The sequence below is a fragment of the Neomonachus schauinslandi genome, chromosome 5 (genome assembly GCF_002201575.2).
Source record: "Neomonachus schauinslandi chromosome 5, ASM220157v2, whole genome shotgun sequence".
Taxonomy (NCBI): domain Eukaryota; kingdom Metazoa; phylum Chordata; class Mammalia; order Carnivora; family Phocidae; genus Neomonachus; species Neomonachus schauinslandi.
In genome coordinates this window covers 47,077,161-47,100,509 of record NC_058407.1, presented here as the reverse complement: position 1 = coordinate 47,100,509, position 23,349 = coordinate 47,077,161, and the positions used below count along the sequence as shown (strand labels likewise).

At 39.1% G+C, this 23,349-nt stretch overlaps 1 long non-coding RNA gene across 1 annotated transcript in view; it reads left to right on the top strand.

Moving 5' to 3' along the window:
* The first annotated feature begins 3,782 nt into the window (after positions 1–3,782).
* Positions 3,783–23,349, top strand: part of LOC110570558 — a 51,247-nt gene continuing 31,680 nt past the window's right edge. The window contains exon 1 of the long non-coding RNA XR_002479733.1: positions 3,783–3,908. This is a non-coding gene — a long non-coding RNA (uncharacterized LOC110570558). The remainder of the gene's footprint in view (positions 3,909–23,349) is intronic.

Here is a 23,349-nt window from a genome sequence, read left to right as displayed (position 1 = left end):
ACATGATATTTCTCACTTAAAAAATTTTGACTCTGTTTATTTCTTCTCTTTTTTTAATTTTTACCTCTCAGTTTGTTTCTTAGTACAAAAGTCTGTGGGTCAAACAACACATTTGAGGGCCATTTAATGTCCAATATCGGCCAGTTATACTAGCACATACATACAAGTACACTGTGCTGTTAGTCAAATCAGCAAATGCTTTCCAAGCACTTGTGCTAAGGCATGAATAAAAGGTGGGGAAGACAAAATATGACAAAATCTTTACAAAACTCACAAGTCTAATGGGGAAATAGGCAATAATGTCACAGAAGAGAGTGAAAAATGCTATAGCAGAGTGTGGAACCCACGACTTAAGCCTGGTGAGTTAAGCATTTGATCTGGCCTAGGTTAAAACAGACAAAAAACAAAGAAGCCTATTATTTGAAAGTTTGGCAAATGGTGGACACCCAAGTAGATGGTTCTTTTGTTTCACAAAACACCTTAATGGATTTTTGGGGTGGAAGCTATGCATGGACAGGACCAAACCTTGCACGGTTCCAGGGGGACCATTCCTATTGTGGCTTGTACAATTGGCACCCTCTTGAGCACCATTCAGGTTGTATTCTTTATGAATGGTACCCCCTGGATTTGTGCAACCTGGCGATTCTGTCAACAAAGATAGGCCTGGAGTCTGGCCTGAGAGGAGGATTGAGCTAAATCCTTCTACATAATAAAGAGGAATTTTAAATCTTTGCCTAGCGGGTGGAGGCAGGAGGGTGGAGGGGTGCCTGTAATGGGGAGAAGAAAAAGGTTTGGAGGAAAGATCTCTAGGATGAGGGTGGGCCAGCAATTTGGCAACAACCTGGAGCCTATGAACCTGGTGAGAGAGTCCCTGTAATTTTTTAAAGAGTTGCATAAAATCCTCTGTCATCTTCTTTAACTTCTAGGAGACACTGACAAATGAAGTCAAACAACTTTTTCTTTGGCTTCAAGTATAGCCTTTGAACCTTTTATGTATGAATCAGCAGATAACCAGGAAAGATTTGATGCTCAGGCTCACATAGCAACACTTGGTTAAATATACAATACTGTAATAACTTGCCTTTTTACTGTTTTTCTTCAAAAAGCTCAAAGTGCTTATACTTTTATTTCCTCATTTGTTCTAACATTCCAGTGTGGGAGGGAAAGATTTATGATAACATTATTTATAGATGGAGAAATTGAAATAGAGATTAAGTCGCTTACTCAATGTTGCATAGTTTGGGTGGTGGAGCCCACACTGGAATTTGGTTCTCCAAGCTCCTGCCACGAAGTGGAGAGATCATGAGTTTTGGAATTAGAGAAATCTTTGTTTGAACAACCCAGAGTTCTGCCCTTTCAATAAGAATGTGGCCTTAAGTCACTTATTTCACCTAGGTCTCAGTTTTTCTCTTCTGTAAAATTAAGACCATAAACCTCATACTAGTGTAGTGAAGATTAATTTAGAAAATGCATGTAAAGCCCTGCCACAGAGCAGTTCCCAAATAAGATTAGTTCCACCCCTAACCCAGTATTATCTGGTTAAATTTCAGTACAGATTTAAAGTAATCAAAAAAGAATCCTCCATGAATACTCATTTTTTTTTTTTCTAGCCTCATCTCCCACTGAGAGCAAAACATGAATAGAAATGCTTCCACACATCATTTAATTCAACGGGAGAACTTTTGCTTCGGTGGAGTTATTCCTGTTGGGGATAATTAGAAAAAAGAGTTATGTGGAAGACAAGATAGTAGAGTGCAGTGTTTCTAAAACTTGAGAATCTATCAGAGTCACCTGCAAGGCCTGTTTAAACACAGATTGCTAGGCCCCACCCTGGAGTTTCTGATTCATGAGGTCTGGAGTGGGGCCTAATCATTTGCATTTTTAACAAGTTTACAGACGATGTTGATGTTGCTAGTCCAGGGAGGACAGCTCAGAGAAGCACTAGCATGGTTAAGTGAAATTCGGGGGGTGGGGCCCAGCAATCTGTGTTTTAACAAGACCTCTGGGTAATTCTGATGCACTTACCAGTTTGAAAACCACTGGCATAGTGATGAAAAGCATCCGAGGAGACAGACACACGTTCAAATCCTGACTGTGCCATTTACTAGTTAGATAACTAGTTCGGTGATAGACCTCTAGCATATTTGAGTCCTGCGGGAGGCTGACAAGGTCAGGATTCCTTCTCACTATCCTTCTAAGCTTCTCTGTGGAAAGAGAAGTTAGTGAGTCCTGCCAATCCAGGCTCTGTTTTTCACTTCTTCACACTGTGAGGCACGAAAGGCTGCTTAAATTTGGGTATTAGGGAAGTAATTACAAACACTTCTGCAAACACAAAAATAAAATAAACAAGACAGCCCTGTAAATAAAGCCAATGGCAAAGGCATTGTTTACATCTTAAATTCATAATAATGGGTTTTGAACCATTTCCATTTTCCTGCCTTTCTTGCTAGAAAATTTTTAAAAACCTTCCTCCCCCACAGTTTTAAGAGCTGCTTGTAAATTTGTTTTGCAGACAGTATGCATGTTAAGAGGATCCCCCCCCCCATCCTCCCTCCCATATCTGGCCTCAGATACAGAATCTGCCTCAGATGTTCGGTGCTTTCCTGATTTTGTGGCTGAGGAATTCCTTCCTCATCCCCCCCCCCCTTCTTTTCCTGCTTGGCATCTGACCCTGTGGGTCCTCAGACTGTCCTAGCTCCCAGTGTCACAAGTATCCAGGCTGGCCCCAGGACATTCTTTGGCTTACCTACCTTCATTTTCCTATTGCAAAACCCTCTACTCTTTATTTCCTTAACCTTTTCTATCGCCTATTGCTAACCCACAGTTTTCCTAACTGCCCCCCTACTAGAGTGATCCACAGGAGGAGAAATTGTTCCTCTTGATGGTGATGGAGGAGAATTGTTGACTTTTATCCAGTCCTACTTGGTACTAAGTACACTGGAGGGTTTATCATGCATGTTCATTTTGAATTCCTACACAATCCAGAGATGATTGTCCGTATATGTATACGCACACACGCAAATGAGGAAACCGAGGCTTAAAGAAGTCAAGCAACTTGCTCAAGGTGAAAAAGTAAAAGTACATAACAGGATGCAGGCAATAAGATTCCAGAATCTCCTGGCTCTTGGCTTCTGTTCAAATTCCAAGTATAGGAATATAATTTGCCTCCTGTTCTTAAAGAGCTTAAAAATCTTGTTAGGGCTAGATGAGATTTATACACACAACACAAGTTAAAATCGAGAGCCACTGTTTGTGGTATTGGGTTTGGTATCTTTGACCGGCCTCCTTCTCTGCAAGATACAGATAAGAATAACAACCTCAAGAGGTATGGGGATGATTGACCGAGTTAAGCATCCGAAGCGCGTAATACAGTGCCTGTCGCGCAGTAAGCGTTCAGTAAATGTCAACTATCTCTATTTTTAAAGGAGGCGGACTGGAATGGAGAGCATACTGGAGAGGCGGGAGGCCGGCTGTATACGCCGGACCCTTGCACCCAAATTCTCCGATCCTCGGTTTCCTGGTCCGTAAAATTAGGTGGCTGGAGCGGACTAACTGGAAGAGCAGTAAGGGACGCAGCCGTTGCCTGGAGATCCGAGAGGCCTCGGGGCAGAAAGGGTTAGTGACGAGTCTGGGGGCGGCTTTACGGCGCTCAGCGGGAGAGGCCCCGCCCCGCCCCGCCCCGCCTGGGAGGCCCTGGCAGCGCCCGCCCGCGAGCAGTTCCGGTGCCAAAACGCTTCCCTCCCCCGCTTCCCCGGAAGTGCTTTTCCAAGGTTCGGGCCGGAGAGAGGCCTTGTAGGCACAGCTGCTGAGCCTCGATCGGCTCCGAGTAGGGGCTACTGCCCGGGTTGGAGCCCGGGGGTCCGCGGCCGCCGACCCGCGCCTGCCTCCTCCCAGCGCCCAGGCCGACGGTGAGTGGCCGGAGGAGCACACCCGGACGGCCGCGGGCCGCGTCAGGGCTTGTGCTCTCGGGCCCCCGCTGCCCGCTTTACGCTGCGGGCTCGGCTGTCGGGGTGCGGGGAAGGGGCTTGTCTACCGCCGACGTCCTCGCAGAGTCCGCGGGGCGGGAAGGAGCGGGCGGCGGGGCCTTGGGGTGGGCGGGGCGGAGCCGGGGAGGGGGTTCCTGGAGCTGTTGTAGCCGTTGGGACTTGAGAGTGGGGATGGGCTGGGCCTCGGTCAGTCCGACCTCCTCTTTTCTGCTCCCCCAAATCTTCGCGTTGCTTCCCGGATTTGGTTTTCTCTGTCGACCTGGGGTTGGGAACCTGGACACCAGACTCAATCTTGGGCTCCAGTTCCCGACTTTCGCGTCCTCCGGGTCTGTCCTCGGGTCAGTAATTAGCCCGGGTCCCAGGGGTGTCGTCTTCTCAGTCCCAGGGCTGGGCGATGCGTGTGTAGATGCCGGGGATCTTTTGCAAAGCTTTTCATCCAGACCCGCCTAGGGGTTGCCCGGGGATCGATTTGGACTGCGCTCAGGACCGGTTCTGGATACGTAGATCAGTGTGGCACCGGCGTGCCTCCCATGATCTTTACTCACTGGAAAGCTTGCTCAAGCTGTTGCTGAAGTCATTTAGAAAAACAGCTTGCTTGAGGAAAATCAGTAGTTAAGTTCCCTTATTTTCTTGCAGACCTAAAAAAAGGATGCCATTCTGTAATATGCACTCCTAATTCTGGTGGCCATCTGAAGTCACAGTTGAATGGCGAGTTCATTCTGCGGTTATTGCACGAATTGATTACAGAGGGTTGGAGAATTATTTGTACCCCCTCTTCTCCGAAGTTTGTATACCTTCATATTTGGACCTGTCATTTTCCTTAACTTTTAAAGAAAAAATTTTCACAGTAACTCCTTAGAGGTTCCCTATACTGTTAGAGTTGTGCTGCAATGCAGAGGTTCACACAGGTGGACAGAGGTGGTGTGTGTGTGTGTGTGTGTGTGTATGTGTGTGTGTGTGAACCTATATTTTGAAGTGTTTACCTCGGATAAATTGAGAATTTCCTAGAGGAGAAAGTGATGTAGGTAGTTTTTTTAGTGAACAGATTTCAGGTAGTACGCTGCTGGAAGGTTTGTAGGCGATAAGGGCTTTCCACATTTAATAGTGATTTTTAAATTATGATCACAAGAGAGTGCGGTTACTGCAGGTTGTGACTGTCGTATATACAGACCACCTTTGTGAAACCAGTGGCACGTAACTGCATTTCTCATTTTGTGCTTATATTAGGACTTATACTGTAGTTTTTTGGGTACTTACCTCATTCTATCTCCTCCCACTACTGGAAGGGGAGGTAATGTCATGCATTAGGGAAAATAGACTGAAGTGGTAAGTTCAGTGGTAAGTGAGCTCTCCTTTGCAAAAGAAAATTTATTTCAGTGTTGTTGATTTTCAGCAGGCAAAGGGTGGATGACTTCTTAAAAATTGTTTCTTTTATTCCTTTACTGACTGTGGTCAAAGGGTGGTTGATTTTTAAAGTCTCTGGAAAAAATTGTGGAGGGAAGATTAGTTGCCCACCTTTTAGATTTAGATGGAAACTGTAGATTCTTAGCTGTTTGAAGTACTTAATTGTTTAGAGCTTATGATTGGAATTTTGAATCGAGACAATCTGCAAAAGGAGTCAGTTAGATATGATTATGGATCCATACATAGAGTATGATAGCTAATGTGTTTTGAAGGGAAATATTTCAAGAATTGTAAGAGCAGAAAAAGGTAATCGGGGAATTTCAGGTACCCTTAGGCACTGTAAATTTTATTATGTTCAAGTCCATTCAATAGATACTGAATATTTGCATTGTAAATTTTATTGTATTATTCAAGTCAGTGGGTACTGAATTTTTGCTGTGTTAGGCATCAAGCTATGTTGGGCAACCGTGTAGGAACAAATATACAGCCATAACGTTAAAATTCATGTTTTGGCAATAATTTTCTAAGGTGTATCAGAAATCAGGAAGAGGTAAATTGTATTGCTTAGGCGTATTACAAAGTTTTTTCATTGTAGGTGGGCGTTGTGTGTTTCATGAAAAGCACTGTTAGGCATTATACGGTACAAAGATTAAGTATTTGGTCTTTAGGAATTTGAAATCTAGAAGGGGATGTAAGATATTTACATAAAAATATGTAAATACTTACTGTGTGAGTGGTTTGACCTAAAGTTTGGAGTTATATGAAAGGAAAATGGGTTCATTTTTAACTGGAGTAATCAGCTAAAAAGTGGAAGGTGGTGGAGGTAAAAAATACTCTGAAGCTATTGAGCACTTAGCATCATGCTCTGTGCTAGTTGCTTTCCATACATTTTCTAAGCTTCACAACAACATAGAAGCATCTTTCTTAATAAATAAGGAGGGCAATGCTCAAGTATATTAAGTAGCTGAGCCTCAGTCTGAATCCAGGTCCACCTGGTGCCAAAGCCTGTGCATTTCCACGATATCATGCTACCTCTCAATAAACTGGTAACCTGAGTTTCACATTGCAGAGGGTAAGACTTTTCTAAAACAAGAATTTAGGGGTTGGGAGTAGGTGGATGAAGGCTTTTCAAATAAAGGGAGTGATGTAAGCACAAGGGTGGAGGTGGGAAAGTTCACTGTATACACAGAAAAGTTAGTGGACAGGTTTCTTAGAATATAGGGTTCATTTTTGGAAATAAGAGATGAGGTTTGAAATTTTAAGTGGGTCTGGATTGAGGAGCATGTTTAAATGCTGTATTTAGGAGTTCAACATTTAGGAGGTATTGAGAAACTACTAGGTCTAATAGTGTAGTATGTGAAATGATTTGTTGTAGAAAGCCAGTTTTCAGTATAGTATCCACACAGGGCAAGGGCAGTGGCATTGAGCTAGAGTGGGTGGAGGAGGGATTGTTGGGAAAGGTTTGGAGAAACTGGAAGTTGAAAATTACATTCATTTTAAGTGTAGGTGATGGTGATGGTAGTACTATTACTAGAAATATAGGCAAGGAGGTGCATAATATCAGTTTTGAATATGTTGAGTTTTTTATATACTTGCAAAACACTGGAATTGCCCAGAGGCTTTTGGAAATACGGGTTTGTAGTCCATGAGAGAGGTCAGTACTAGGCATATATTAAACATGGGTGTAGAGAGTGATACAAATGGATGTACTGGTTGAATCTGTATAAAGAGATGAAAGAGCTGAGACGGAGTTTACAAGGAAAGAGAAAAATGAACCTTTATTTTAGATGGCATCTGTTTAAAACAGAAGGAAGAGATAGTCTGTACTGTATTCTGCTCCCTCCCATCGCAGATTCAGATGGAGTACAAAGAATCCGATCATTGAAAATCCAGTTGGGAAATAAAATTTTCTTGCCTTTGCAGGCAAGGATATTACGCTGTCATTACCCCATTTCATGGAGGATGAACTATTTCAGACTCACTGGTTCCAGAGTGTTAGGCTTTAGTTACTTAAGAGCTGTTTAGTCGTTTCTTTTGGGCATTTGTTGGCAAGTGATACGTGAGGATTTGGAAGCAGATCTCTGATAGGTATTCTATTTATTCATATTTATGACTTTCAATTTTGGTTTTAATATCAAAAGCCTTTGAATATCCAAATATAATTTTTGTCTCCTATTCCTACTGGCTGCTAATAGTGCCTTTCATGGAAAATGGTATTTAATTACATACTTTTCTTCCAACTCTCTTTTATAAGTACTTTTGATTAACACAGGTAGTTTTGTCTTTAATGTTTTGATTATCCTAGAGGGATGGAACGATAAGCTACTTTTTTCCATCATGTAATGATACATATATAAAAACTACATATTTTTATTTAGAAACTAAGGACTATAGACTTATGGAATTTCATGTAGTTTTCTGTTTGATATTTAAATATGGGGAACCTGTGTATTAATGTGTAATAGTTTGCAGAATGAGGCTGAGAGTTGTAACTTTTTGAGGGCAGGTTTATTATTTTTAGACTGAGTTACCAGGGAAGTGTTTATTTCCTTCTTGAGAATTAATACATTCCTTTTGTTTCTGAGAAATATGTTTTTTACTATATCACAGGCTCTTGGGAATGTCCTGAGAGTCCTGCGTCAGTCTTGTTGGAGGCAGGGGGTTTTGTGTGTGCTTTGTCTGGGCTGGTTGGCTTAGTTGCAGTGAGCCTGGTATTAATGAGGCAAAGGTCAGGAGTTCCATTTAGCTTGGGTCTGAGTGATGGCCAGGGAAGTACACCTCTAGCCAGCTGTCTTGGAAATTCCTCAGTTGTCATTGGTCACAAAGGTGACTGGATTAGGATGGATCTTTATACCACTGAAAGAATATTAGAGGAAACTTAGCATAATGGTTAGTCATTCTGACTCTGGGATTAGACAGACCTGTGTCAAAATTCTTTGTCCGAGATGTTGGGAGAGTCCCTAAACCTCTTCAAGCATCTACTTCCTCATTATTGAATAGGTTAATATTTGGTTTGGGCATGTCCTACTGTTGTTTTCTTTTTCCAAGTGGGAGTTAGCTGCTTAGACCTGTGGTTCCCCAATGCTGGACTATGGAGAGGTGTCAGTCCATGACAGAGTTTTCACTTGTCTGAAATGAGAATGAGTTAGCTTTTCATAAAGCTAACTCTGTTGAATTTAAAAGATAATATTTTTTTCTAAAACTGTCTTTTACCATTTTTGATGTAAGCATATTAGTTATTTTATGAAATAATGGTGGTGGTAATTGGTAGTTATTTTCTTTTTAAATGTTCTTGGCAAAATAAAAGTTGGCAACTCTGTGCTGGTCCCCCAGTTTTGTTTTTAAGATGATGGTTCTGTGAATTCTGAAAATCTTGGCTTAAACAGAACCAGGGAATTGGGGGAGATTACTCATCTAATATGTTATACATAGTCAAGTTAGGTTTGAGGGTACATTCTACCCTTCTGTTACCCTATAGGAACTGTATTTTGATTCTCACCACTGCTGAATTAATTTAATGTTGTCATGTTTTACATTAAGACTTTCAAGGAGCAGTTCAGATTATTTTCAGTACAAACAAGTTGCTTCAAATTATTTAAGGCTGTATTTCTCAACCAGAGTCCCAAGAGGAAACTGGTGAACTGGGGGGGGGGGGGGCAGGGGAGACTGCCTGGGGGTGCTGCTGTAAGTCATTACTCTGTTGATTAGCCAACAAGATAAATAACTGGCCTTTGACATAGTGAAGTAGTAGAAACTGGCTTTCCTTTTCACCTCTTCTGCAGGGAAGATCTTTGAAGCTAGAGCAAGAAAAGCTTTTTTATTTAATAAAGCAAGTAAACCTTGTACAAATATCAGTATTCAAAATGCTTTCTAGAGAAAGAATAGTTCAGCACTTTGCATAATGGGTTATGTAAGTGGAGCCACAGAAGTCCTCCTGGGGGCATAAACCAATTATTAGCATAAGCGCTATTGAAATTGCATTCAGTTGTCTAGATGAGAAGCATTTTGACTCCCTCGTCCACTTAGCAGCGTTGGGGGGGGGTGGTGCAGAAAATTTAAGGTGCAGACCTAGCCTAAATGACTGTTAAAGTAAGGCTTAACATTTGTTTCCTTTTAGTGTTTTTGGTTAGGTAATTTTAAAAATTGGGAGTGCTATAGAAATACTGAATATGTGTTAGAATGCCTAAAGCAAAATTTCAGATTAGGCTGAAGTAGTTTAGGCCCTCTGTCTTTTAATTTTAAAGGCGACTGGAGGTTTGCTGCTTTAGATACTAAGGATGTTATTGTTTTACAGAGTTTTGTTGTATATCATTGTTTCTGGTAAATAAAAGAATCATATAGAATTCATTTATTTTAACAATGCTTACATTTTTCCTCCAAAATACTCCTCTTGGCAGAAATGAATGGTACGCTCGTAAGTCTGGAGAGGTAGCCCAAAGTGTCCTGCTATAAGTAGAAAATTTCATGATTCCTATAGGGTTTTATTTTTAAAAATCACATGAATTTCATGTTTTGCTATTTTATGTAGATGTAAAACAGTGTTTTAAAGTCAACTAAAATTGGTGCCCCCAAGAAGGGGCAATACGTTCATCCTGTGGATTTTCGTATCTCTATGACATGGCTTGTATTACAGTTCAGTGGCACTGTGCTTAACTGTTTAATTTTGGCTCATTAAAAAAAATGCTGTGTTCTGATGGTTTTTGGTGGGACACAGGATGGTGGACAATTATTGACACTTTTATATGTTTTTAACAAACAGCAAACTGTTTTGAATACTACCAAGGAGCTGCAGTTTCATAGAAATAAAATGCCTTTAAAAGGAGATTTAATCAATTTTAAGGTGTTCTTTTGTATTTAAGATTATTCAATTATCAATATATTTCTAGTGTTATAAAAAACACAGCAGCAGTGTCTAATTGAACTTTCTGTAATAATGGAAATGTTCTATATTTGTGCTATTCAATCTAGTGGCCCTCATATGGCTACTGAGCACTTAAAATGTGTCTGGTGTTACAGAGGAACTAAATTTGAAATTTTACTTGGTTTTAGTTAATTTAAATGTGAATAGTCCCACTTATGGCCAGTGAGTACTGTACTGTACTAGACGGTGCTGCTCTCAAGGGTTAGGAAGACGCGGAGAAGGGAGATTAGAAATCTTCATGCCACCCCTCAGCTCAGTTATAGGCAAAATTAGGCCCTCGATAAGTATTTCTTAAATGAAATAATATTTTTATTGTTTCAATTTTTAAAAAATATTTACTTATTTGAGAGAGAGAGCACGTGCGTGCTGGTATGCACATGTTGGGGGGAGAGGGAGAGAGAAACTCTAAACAGACTCCATGCTTGTGCAGCCCCACGCGAGGCTTGATCTCACCACCCTGAGCCAAAACCAAGAGTCAGAGGTTTAACCGACCGCTCCACCTAGGTGCCCCTATTGTTTCAATTTTTAAGACCAAAGTTTGTTAAGTATTCTAGATTTTTAGAGAGTGATCACTATTTGATTTTTTTCTTATGTTGATTTTAAAATTTTACTTTTATTACAAAAGCATACAGTATACTGAATGTACAATTTAAACAATTGTAAAATGAATTACCACCAACTAGCTTGAAATCTAGAACATTGCCAGTATCTTTGAAGTCAGTTTATGCTCCTTACAACTTGTGTTTGTTCTCTGACATGCTTCCTTCTAAGAAACCACCATCTCAATTTTGTTGTTAATCATTCCCTTTTCCTTTTAATTTTCACGAATTAAAGAAAATTTCATTTCCTTCTCTCTTCCAGTTTGGAAGTTAAACTTTATGTAGTTTTCCTTTATTTTTGTTTTCCCTCAATCCCAACAAATTAGATATTATTACCGTTTTAAACACTGTTGCTTTAATTTGCCTCTGCATTTACAAGTGTCTTTGCTCATCATTTTCATTTGCATCTCAGACCTCTTGTTTGGGATCTAAGATCATTTTCTCTCTGCCTGAAATATATCCTTTAGAATTTTCTTTAGTGAGGGTCTTTTGTTGGAAAACTTTTCATTTGTTTGAAAATATCTTTATCTAAGTCTCATTCCTGAAGATAGGTTTTTCTAAGTATGCATTCTATGTTAGCAGTTATTTTTTTCCTTTGTTCCTTATAGATCTTTATTCCATTCTCTTCTGGCTTTTATTGCTGTTGAAAACTCTGTGATCCATCTAATTGTCATTCTTTTATTATATAAATATTTAGAATATTTAGAATCTGTTTTCCAGGGGCGCCTGGGTGGCTCAGTCGGTTAAGCGTCTGCCTTCGGCTCAGGTCATGATCCCAGGCTCCTGGGATCGAGCCCTGCATTGGGCTCCCTGCTCAGCAGAGAGCCTGCTTCTCCCTCTCCCACTGCCTGCTGCTCTGCCTACTTGTGCTATCTCTCTGTCAAATAAAAAAAAAGAAAGAAAGAAAAAAAGAATCTGTGTTCCACACTTTCATTTTGATATGTCTAGAAGTTGATTTCTTTTTATTTATCATGCTTGGAATTCACTAGGCCATGGAATCTGACGATTGGTGTCTTTCAACAGTTTTGGAGAACTTTTGGCCATTTTCTCCTCAAATTTTACCTTCTATATTTTTTATCTGAACTTGTATTTGAAGTAGGTCTTCTTACTCTACCCTCCATGCCTCTTAATCTGTCTTCATATTTTCCATTTTTTTTTTACCTTTCTGTGTTGTGTTCTGGATAATTAGATCCTTTCCTCCAGTTAGCTAATTCTTTTTTTTTTTTTTAAGGTTTTATTTATTTATTTGACAGAGAGAGACACAGCTAGAGAGGGAACACAAGCAGGGGGAGTGGGAGAGGGAGAAGCACGCTTCCCGCTGAGCAGGGAGCCTGACGCGGGGCTCCATCCCAGGACCCCGGGATCATGACCTGAGCGGAAGGCAGACAGACACTTAACCGACTGAGCCACCCAGGTGCCCCTCGGTTAACTAATTCTTGCTTGAGCTGTGTTTCAATTAGTTTATTGAATTTAAAAAAATTTTTCCACTTTGTTGTAACTATTATATTCATTTTTATAGTAAAATATACATAAGTAGAATTCACTTTAAACCACTTGAAAGTGTTCAGTTCAGTGACGTTAAGTACATTCACTATCACCACTCTCCACTCCCCATATGTGCCCATTAAACAATCATTTCCCATTGTCCCCTCCACCCAGCCCCTGGCAAGAACTATGTTACGTTCTTTTTCTATGAATTTGACTATTCTAGGTACCTCATGTAAGTGGATTATATACTATTTGTCCTTCTGTGTCTGGCTTATTTCACTTAGCATAATGTCTTCAGGGTTCATCCATGTTGTAGCATGTTCATTGAGTTTTTAAAAATTTTAGGGGCACCTGGGTGGCTCAGTCGTTAAGCGTCTGCCTTCGGCTCAGGTCACGATCCCAGGGTTCTGGGATTGAGCCCCGCATCGAGCTCCCTGCTCGGCGGGAAGCCTGCTTCTCCCTCTCCCACTCCCCCTGCTTGTGTTCCCTCTCTTGCTGTGTCTCTCTCTGTCAAATAAATAAAAATAAAATCTTTAAAAAAAAATTTTATTTACTATTTTCATTTTTAGAAGTTTCATGTAGTTCCTTTTTAAGACTGCTTTATTTTTATTATTTTTTGGTAGTCTTACACTTTTTTCTTGGTCGTGTTCTCAAGCTATCTTTTATTTCTTAAAAATCTATTAAATGTACTTATTTTATACTTTGTCTCTGATAATTCCAATATCTGAAGTCTTTGCAGATATGATTCTGCTGTTTGTTTTGCTGTATTAATTTTGCAGAGTGATTTTTAATAGTACTTTAAAATTGTATAGGTTGGAGCTTATAAATAAACCCCTGGAGGTTAGTATCCTGTTTTCTTAAATTTTGCTCAAGGTGTTAATCTGGTTTATTTACTGTATAGTTACTCTTTTTCCCCTTACAACTAATAAATAACCTGTAGGGAGGTATCCTAGTGTTTTATTTTTTCTTGATGAAAAACTAAGTACAGTACTATACCTTACATTTGTGTGGGGCCTTCTAGTTTGCCAAGCATTTTTATATTTTATGATTTTATTTTAAAGTTCTGGAAATAAAGACTCAAGAGACATAGCTAATAAGAGGTGGCATTGGGGGGCGCCTGGGTGGCTCAGTTGGTTAAGCGACTGCCTTCAGCTCAGGTCATGATCCTGGAGTCCCGGGATCAAGTCCCGCATCGGGCTCCCTGCTTGGTGGGGAGTCTGCTTCTCCCTCTGACCCTCCCCTCTCTCATGTGCTCTCTCTCGCTCTGTCATATAAATAAACAAAAATCTTTAAAAAAAAAAAAAAGAGGTGGCATTGGAATTCAAACCCTGGTTTTCTTATGATTCTTTTTACTAGCTATGCTTGCCTTTTAGGTTACTAGATAGAGTGTAATCTAAGGGCATGGTCTGTACACTCTCAGTACCTTGGACTTTTTTTTTTTTTTTAAAGATTTCATTTATTTATTTGAGAGAGAGAGAGTGAGAGACAGAGAGCATGAGAGGGGGGAGGGTCAGAGGGAGAAGCAGACTCCCTATCGAGCAGGGAGCCAGATGCGGGACTCGATCCCGGGACTCCAGGATCATGGCCTGAGCCGAAGGCAGTCGCTTAACCAACTGAGCCACCCAGGCGCCCGTACCTTGGACTTTTGAATGAATAAATGTAACATAAGGGTGCCTGGGTGGCTCAGTTGGTTAAGCGTCTGCCTTCGGCTCAGGTCATGACTCCAGGGTCCTGGGATCAAGCCCCATGTCAGGCTCCCTGCTCAGTTGGGAGCCTGCTTCTCCCTCTTCCTCTGTCTGCCACTCCCCTCTGCTTGTGCTCTCTCTCTCTGTCAAATAAATAAATAAAATCTTTAAAAAAACCCAGCAACATAGACATGAGTTGCTGTCTGACAGGTGTCTTATAAGGTAGTAGTTCTATTGTAATTGTGTTATTTATGTATTTTATGTTTATATATACATATATATATAATGTATAATTATGTACATATGATCATTGAGAGCTTAGAGCTTGTGTGGAAGGGGTTTTTGATGCTTTGCATAACTCTAGCTAAGATTTTTCAGATAAAAAATTGATGTATTTGCCTATAGCAAAGAAAATTTGGTTTCCTTGAAAACATTAGGTGATAAAGATTAGTGAGGTGGATTTTCTGATATTAGTTCAATTCTTTTTCTAATTATTAAACAATTCTTTTAAGACTTAGGTGAACAGAGGAAATGATTCAAGGTTTTCCTAAGGTCACTTTTTGTATTGATAAAGTAGGATGAAGTGTTGGTTAATGTAATCTTTTGACCTGGTGAATGGGTAGAAGCTGGGCCCTAGCCAAATTCATGCCTATTTTCCTCTTTCCTCCTACTTTTTTTTTTTTTAAAGATTTTATTTATTTATTTGACAGAGAGAGACACAGCGAGAGAGGGAACACAAGCAGGGGGAGTGGGAGAGGGAGAAGCAGGCTTCCCGCGGAGCAGGGAGCCCGATGCGGGGCTCGATCCCAGGACCCTGGGATCATGACCTGAGCCGAAGGCAGATGCTTAATGGCTGAGCCACCCAGGCGCCCCTTTCCTCTTAATTTTTATCTCCCGTTCTTGGTTAAAGCTGGAGGGACTTGCGCATTGAATCTTGGCTAGAACATGAATTCATTCACTGATTGAGTCAGTAAATAGTTCTTGGGAACCCAGTAGGTATCAAGAACCATGCTAGGCATTGAGGTTAAAATGGAGGATTAAGATGGATGTGGTTGCTGTCATGTAGCACAGACTAGAGGTCATGAACTATTATATCCTTTGTCTGTATTAGTCATTTATATATTTAAATTGAATATATGTAAGAAAATCATATTTATATCTGTTTAGACTTTTCTGGCAAGAGAGAGGATTCTGAGGGCTATTGCTTAATGGAATATGTAAGTATAAAGTTTGAGATTCAGAACTATTCAGTTAAGCATATTCTGAAAATTGATACTTCCATTTAAATTGAAGCCTTTTATTAAAGCCTGACCTAAGTAAGTTATGGTTCAATCTAAAGACTGCTATTTGCCTCATATGTGGTTTTGTGCATAGTTAATATGTAGTAGTGTCTTGGAAGTTCTATATCTCATGGCTCATTTTACATTCCTCCATCTCCCACCCCCTCAAAAAAAGCATAATATATTTGCAAGCATATGTATTTTTTTAAAAAAACTTTTATTTTGAGGTAGAGACTCATAGGAAGTTGCAAAAATCGTAGTGTCCTATATATTCCTCACTCAGTTTCCCCAATAGTGACATCTTATGTAGCTGTCATACAGTATGAAAACCAGGAAGTTGAAATTGGTACATTACTGTTAACTAGACTACAGACTAGACTACAGACCATGTACAGATCTCACCATTTTTTTTTAAAATCTGCATTTCTGTGTATGTGTATAGTTCTGTACAGTTTTAGCCCATGTATACTTTTGTGTAACTACCATAATCAAGATTCAGAACTGTTCCATTACCACAGAATTCCCTAGTGCTACCTTTATGTATTCACAACCCTACCCAACACTAGTTTTGCCATTATGAGAATAATGTGTGAATGAAATAATACAGTATGTAATCTTTTGAGGTACATATTTAAAAAATATAATTTGTTTTAATTCTAAAAGTAAAATAACATTTCAGAAATGTTAGACAATGGAAGAAAACATTTTGAAACCACCATTCTAATAGTCATCAGTTTGGAGTTTTTTTCAGCCTTTTTCATATGATGTTTTATGTCATATTTTTAGTATATGCTCAATTTTGTTTGCTTTTTTTAACAATGTTATATTAAATATTTTCTGTTATCATCGTACTTTTCACTATTATAAGAAATGTTGCAGAAAACACCTTTGAGCGTATAGATTTCTTCATATTTTTAGTTATTTCCTTAGGGCAGATTCCCGGATGTGTGATACTGGGCCAAAGGATATGAAGGTTTATTAGTCTTGAAACATTTGGTCAAATTGCTTCTCAAGAGGATAGTATTACTAGTACTGTTTCACTGTATCCTTCTTAAATCGAATATTAGTGTTACTTCCCTGACCCTCCCCCACAACTGAATAAAGTAAAAAAGGTACTTCATTGTTCTAATTTTAGAGTGCTGTTCTTTATGTAACATTTTTTTTCCTTGAAGAGGAAAATTGATTGTAATGTCAGAATGACATGAACTTCTAAAAATGTGATTTTGCTTTTAAGTAATTTAGAAAAGCATTTTAATATCTCTGTTAGTGTTCAACAGTTCTGAGCAAGAGGTTGAATCACCAGATCTTTCTCTTTACCTTAACTGTAGCCTCCTTAGTTGGCAGGTTTGTTACCTGCCAAATGATTGCCAGTTTCTGCATGCTTCTCTTTGGTCTCTGCCATTATCTCTTAGTTACTGTCCTCGGTCTGGATCCTTGACCTTTTCCCCATCTGTTCCCTCATCAGAGAATGGCCGCCCCCTCCAATGGTACCACACTGGTACCTCAATCATTTTTCCTATGTTCTTGTCAGCTTTAAGTGCATGGTCATGCAGACGTGTTAATGCATTATTGTGATGTTATCCTTGTGGTTAAGTATAATCCTGGGGACTCTGTACAGTCTCCTGGGGCATTCATTAGTATTAAATGTCTTCACTTTTTTGATGGCCACCACAGAAGTTAATATGACCAATAATGTATGGGGTATATATAATGTGCATGAATATAAAAAAAATCATGATACAAGGAAGTTGTACACCTTTTACTTTTCTGGATGTTTTAGAAGACAGCAATATTATATTCTTAGAGCAGTAGACCATCAGGGTAATAACAAAACCCTTAAAGTAAAGCAGAAGTTTTTAGTTGAATGTTACTAAGTGCCATGCACTGTGCAAGTACTTTATTTAGTCTTCACAATTTTCCCATAAATTTTTTTGGGGGTAGCTAGATATGAAGATCTCATATGTGATGTGGAGTAGATAATTGAGAAAATTGGTTAGCAGGGAATCATAAAAAAATGATACATTATTTGTAATATTACCTTGAATATACACTACATTCCTTCACCGTTTTTTTTTTTCCTCTACGGCGTCAGTGTTTTTCTTTGTGGATGGGTCCTTTGATTAGAAATCTGGATTGTCTAGGAGTACCTGGGTGGCGTAGTTGGTTGAGCATCTGACTCTTGGATTTGACTCAGGTCATGATCTCGGGGTCCTGAGATCAAGCCCCATGTTGTGCTCTGCACTCAGTGTGGAGTCTTCTTAAGTTTCCCTCTCTCCCTCTCCCCCTCTCCCCCTTACCCCTGCTTGCTCTCTCTCTTTCTCTAAAATACATAAATAAATCTTTAAAAAAATATCTGGATTGTCTTTTTAGCATAATCTGCACCCAGGAGGCATTATCTATTGGATATCCTAACAGTATCCCTTTCCTACAGAAGAGAGAATTTAAGGTATTTTTCAGTGTGTTCTATAAAATCTTTCTATGGTTTTATGCCTTTTTCCTTATTCTTCTAAAGATGTTTTACATACACCTAATTCCATAATAACTTTTTAAAAAATAATTAGCCTTTGAATCTTGTTAAACTTCTCAACATAATTTTCAGAGAAAACAACGCCTTTCACACCCATAACCTGTCAGAAACAGCTGGCTCTTGTTAAGTGTCCAGCTCATTGGGTGAGAGTGGAAGGGTGGGGACATACTAAGAAAGTGGTCTACTTAGAAGATTCTACAGGTGCAAGTGGTCAGCCCGTGGTGGGCATCAGGGAGTGATTTTTGGAGGGATTGGAGAGCTTTATTTCTGTAAGTTACGATGAAATAGAGGCCTGTTAAAAGAGTTTCTAGTGAATTATTATTCTTACTTCCATTTTATTTTATTTTTTTAAAAAATATTTTGTTTATTTAGTTATTTGGGGGGCGTAGAGAGAACATGAGCGGAGGGGCAGAGGGAGAAGCAGGCTTCCCGTGGAGCAGGGAGCCTGATGCGGGGCTCGATCCCAGGACCCTGGGATCATGACCTGAGCCGAAGGCAGACGCTTAACCAACTGTGCCACCCAGGTGCCCCTTACTTCCATTTTATAGATGAGAAAGCTGAGGCCTCAGAGAGTTGAGTAACATTCCCGAGGTCAGACAGATAATAAGTGATAGAGTCCAGGATTTGTACCTGACCCACGTATAGGTTCAAACATAGCACGTCCTCATACCTGCTGTGCAGGTGCCCAATGCCTTTCAGGTCATCTGATTTAGCCAGTTCAGCGAGTACACTTGAGTGGTCTTCAGGTCATGCTTGGGGATAGTGTTTTTGTAGTTACTCCACATCGCAGGTCCTAGTTTTATTTTGCACTTTAGTATTTGTTTTGTACTAACTCTGTAAAAAAAAATGAGAGCGCATACCCAGGTGAAAATTAGGCTTATAATCATTTATTTTATATTGGATGTATATATGTGAGAAGTATGGCTAAAATCTTGCAGTGCTGTAACTGCTGAGGAAATTGTGAAATAAAAAACTTAAAGGGGAAAAATGGAGTGGAGAACACAGACATAAACTTTGCTTTTCCTCCTATTAAATTTCCTTCATAGTTTGGGATCAGACCAGTCATATTTATCCATGTCATTACTTGTTATTTCCTGAAGCATCAGTTGAGCCATTAGGATTTAAAGAAAAGGATATTTTCTTATAATTCATAGGTGTCTTTCTGTGCTCACCCAGAACACATAAACCTTTTCCTGATAAATGTTTTGTCACCTTTTAGAGTCTGGTATGTATTTTTAGTTTGCATTTTGCTTTTTTATTTTTATTTTTTTTAAAGATTTTATTTATTTATTTGAGACAGAGAGAATGAGAGAGACAGAGAGCACATGAGAGGGGGGAGGGTCAGAGGGAGAAGCAGACTCCCCGCCGAGCAGGGAGCCCGATGCAGGACTCGACCCAGGGACTCCAGGATCATGACCTGAGCCAAAGGCAGTCGCTTAACCAACTGAGCCACCCAGGCGCCCTGCATTTTGCTTTTTTAGAACAGTAAAAAAAAAAAAAAAAAAAAGAAAAACCTAAAATACTCTCTGTCCATTAATTTCCAGATGTTAGAATCCAAAAACGTTTGCCACAAAATAAAATACATGTATTACACAATAATTCATTGGGTTTTCTATTTTTATCACTACAACCAGGGCTTCTGATCACTATGAGATAATTGGTGTTACCACATTGAGTTTTAATTCCAGCCCTCCAAAAAGAAATTTAATTGTTTTAGTTAGCATAGGAAGCTGTATTTCAGATAGTATATGAGACTATTAGGCTATTTTTAAATCTTGAAAATAGCTTAAGGAACTCTCAGTTTTACGTTAGGTGGTCCTTGACTCAGGATTGGAACCACTGATATGAATTTAAATATTCATTTGTGTAGTTGTTAATCCCTGACTTTGATTTGATTATAATTAATATTACGATTAGCAGTACTTTTTTTTAAAGCAGTACTCTTTGAGTGTATCAAGTATCTCAGACACTCTTGAACATAATGAATAGTTTAGTAATAAATATAGAATAAAAATGAAAATTGTCAATTGATAATATTCTTGTCCTTTTTCTTTGTAAATGTCAAGATACGTAAACTCCACATAATAATGCTGAGGCACTTTTTACCTCCTGTTTTCTTAAGTATATCTTTATTTTATGAGTTTGTTGTTTGCATTAGTCTGAACATTTGAATCTGGCCAAGGAATGTGTGGATTTTTTGATATGCCAGCTAGCACCTTTCATTTACTAGATGTATTCTAGACCTTATTAGACTAATTGGTTATGACAACAAACCTTTGTGCTATTTAGTTTGATTTTCTGTTTTGTTTTGTTTTGTTTTAAACAGATCATTAAGTCTGTTAATTTAGAATGGTTCATAGCAATATAGCTGTGTGCTTAGATGCAAGTCAGTGTTGTTAACAAGAGACCCAATAGAAGGATTTCTTATTTTACAAAAAATAAATGTGATCCTCTCCCTAAATATTACCATGTTATATACACCATCCCCCTTCAAGATTTTTTCCCCTAATTTTCTAGTTTTATAATTGAACAGTCAGACTGTAAGAAACTTAAAGCATAGGAGGAAGGAGGGCATTAGATTAGAATTAGCAGCTCTATTATCTGTTTTTTTCATCTAGTAGCAAAACCAAAAATCATATTAAATAGCAACATTTAAAAATTAGCTTTAGAGTTTGAACTGCTTCTTTTAATTTCTTGAGTTTTAGTTGAGGGACTACTGTGTTCAATGTTACTTGGAATTTAAGAGATAAAGAGAAGAATTCTGTTAGAAAAATAGTATCTCAAAAGTTTGTTATTTTGCCATTTGAAACTTATTGTCCATGACTTTGTCCTTCCCCTTCCCCCCGTTTTTTAACTGCCTTTTGGATTCAATGATTTTGGCACTTAGATTCTTTACTAAATATTTCTGGTGCATGTAGCCATTTGAGATTTAGACCCTAACCGGGAATTCCAGCAAGATATATATTTTTTCCCTCCTTTTGGTAAAGCAGTTTTTAAGAGTGCTGACAGGATTATATTGCATCCAGTTTTATTTCTGTAATCAAGGTTGCTTTGAGTGAGATAAATTCTTCACCTATTTCTTCATCTGTTATACTTTGTTTTGAGTGATGCAGAGTTGCCATAGTTATACATCTTCTCTCTAAGGAGGAGATGAGCCCTCTACTCTGGTACATTGGTTGTTGGGTAACCTCAAGTAGCGTAGATTATCAGCCCTAGTTAACATTGCCTGCAGATGAGGAAGTAGAACTATTATGCATCAGAAGATCAGGGAGAATTGTCTAAATTCCTTAACAAATTTTTAACTTATTTGTTATTTAAAAAGACTTATTTATTTATTTTAGAGACAGAGAGAGAGTGGAGAGAGAGAGAGCAGAGAGAGAGAGAAAGCGAGAGAGAGAGAGAGAGAGAGAGCAGGAAAGGGTCAGAGGAAGAGGGAGAGAGAGAATCTCAAGTACTCTTCCCACAGAGTGTGGAGCCCATCAGAAGGCTCCATCTCATGACCCTGAGATCATGACCTGAGCTGAAATCAAGAGTCGGACAGGGGCACCTGGGTGGCTCAGTCGTTAAGCGTCTACCTTCGGCTCAGGTCATGATCCCAGGGTCCTGGGATCGGGCCTTACATCCGGCTCCCTGCTCGGCGGGAAGCCTGCTTCTCCCTCTTCCACTCCCCCTGCTTGTGTTCCCTCTCTCGCTGTGTCTCTCTCTGTCAAATAAATAAATAAAAAAAATCTTTAAAAAAAAAAAAGTCAAACACTTAACCATCTGAGCCACCCAGGTGCCTGTTATTCATTTTTAACAAAAAGGGCAGTATGTGTACATGGTCCAAAATTTAAAAGTACAAAAAGGGTTTATTGTGAAAAGCAAGTCTCCTACTTCCCTGTCTTGTAGGTCCCCTCCCTTGAGACAGTTGCTGTTTGTAACAAGTTTTCTACATTTAAACCATATCCACTCTTAGCTGTGTTGTATCCGTTGTGTTGAATATACTATAAATTCCCTTTTTGGTGGACATTAAGCTTGTTTCCTATCTCTTATAAATAATGTGGTAGTGAGTATTTGTATGCATTTCACTCCTGTGCAAATATATCAGTACTTTAAATTTTAGAAGTGTAATTTCTTTGCCAATACTATACATATGCATTAAAATTTTTGATAGATACTGACAAATTGTTTTTGGTGTATTCATTTCTAAAGTTAGAATATTAGTTTTATAAGGCAGTGTTTGCAAAAGTATGATCACTAATTGGTTATGTGTTTATAGCTAGATTTGTTTTCCTTATTTTTATTAATAAGGTAGTTGCAAATGGATTGTTCACATTGCACAAGCTACTGACATTCACTTGTTTACTTTGTCAAAATGTATTGTTTTAATTACTAGCAGTCATAATTTTACTCTTTTACATAGGTAGCCTCTATCTTGTAAACGAATTGTTTAAAAAGGATTTTGGCTAGGGGCTGGATGTAGGGGAAATGGGGAGTTGAGAAAAAGGAATTTGGAATTAGGAGCCTATTTTTCTAATTAGTCATATAAAAATGGTGTTTAGCTTACTAGGTCAGGCCATAAAAAATGATGTAACTCATTATATCACAATATTCAAAATACCCTTTATAACACTGGTGGAAATTCATTCATCCTGCTGCATCCCTACCTTAGGGAGCTGGGTTGTGATTTCCATTACCTGGGGCTGGAGACTAGGGGTTAGATAGGGTGATGCCTGAGAAGCGGAATGCCTGGAGGGGGCAGTGAATGAGTTGGAGGTAAAAGAGTGAACTTAAGGTGGTTTATTCCTTCCTTTTGTTGCTACCTGGCTGTGCTGAGACAGGGTAAGGGAGGGAGCAGGGAAGTGGGAAAGATAGGATTTTCCTTCCTTTTCCTTCTTAGTAACTTTCCCCTTTTATTAGTCCCATTCAGGAGATCCTGATATCTGGGATTCAGGTGAGTTGAGATGAATTAAGGCTTGACAGAGGTGATGGAGAGGGATGAAGAGTGGAAATGTCTGTAAATGTCAGAAGGTTTATAGAGGCTGAGGATAGGGAAGTAGAATAGAAAAGATTTCTAGTGATAAGACAAAGAACCATCTGTAAAGCATTTAAAGCTCTCTCTCTTTTTTAATCTTTTATATTTTTTTGGAGGCAAGTGGGTGAATAGTGCTGAGGGCATTTTAAGCATTGTTTGGGGGGGGTGGGGGAGAGGACAGTGATATCTTGGCTTCATGTGGTTTTTTTTAAAGGGTACTCTAACCTTTCTTCCTTGAGGAGGAGACATACACAAAAGCTCTGACTTAAAGAGAGTGTTCTATTATATCCCAGTTGGTTTAAAGGTATCTGGGCTGGTCTCACTTGAAGTGGTAGCAATAATTCTCTTTCTATTTGGTTCCATGGTGGAGCAAAACAGAGTTGACTTCAGCCGCTGTCCTTCAGACATGTCTAAATTTCTCAGCCTATTTATGAGCATCAACAAA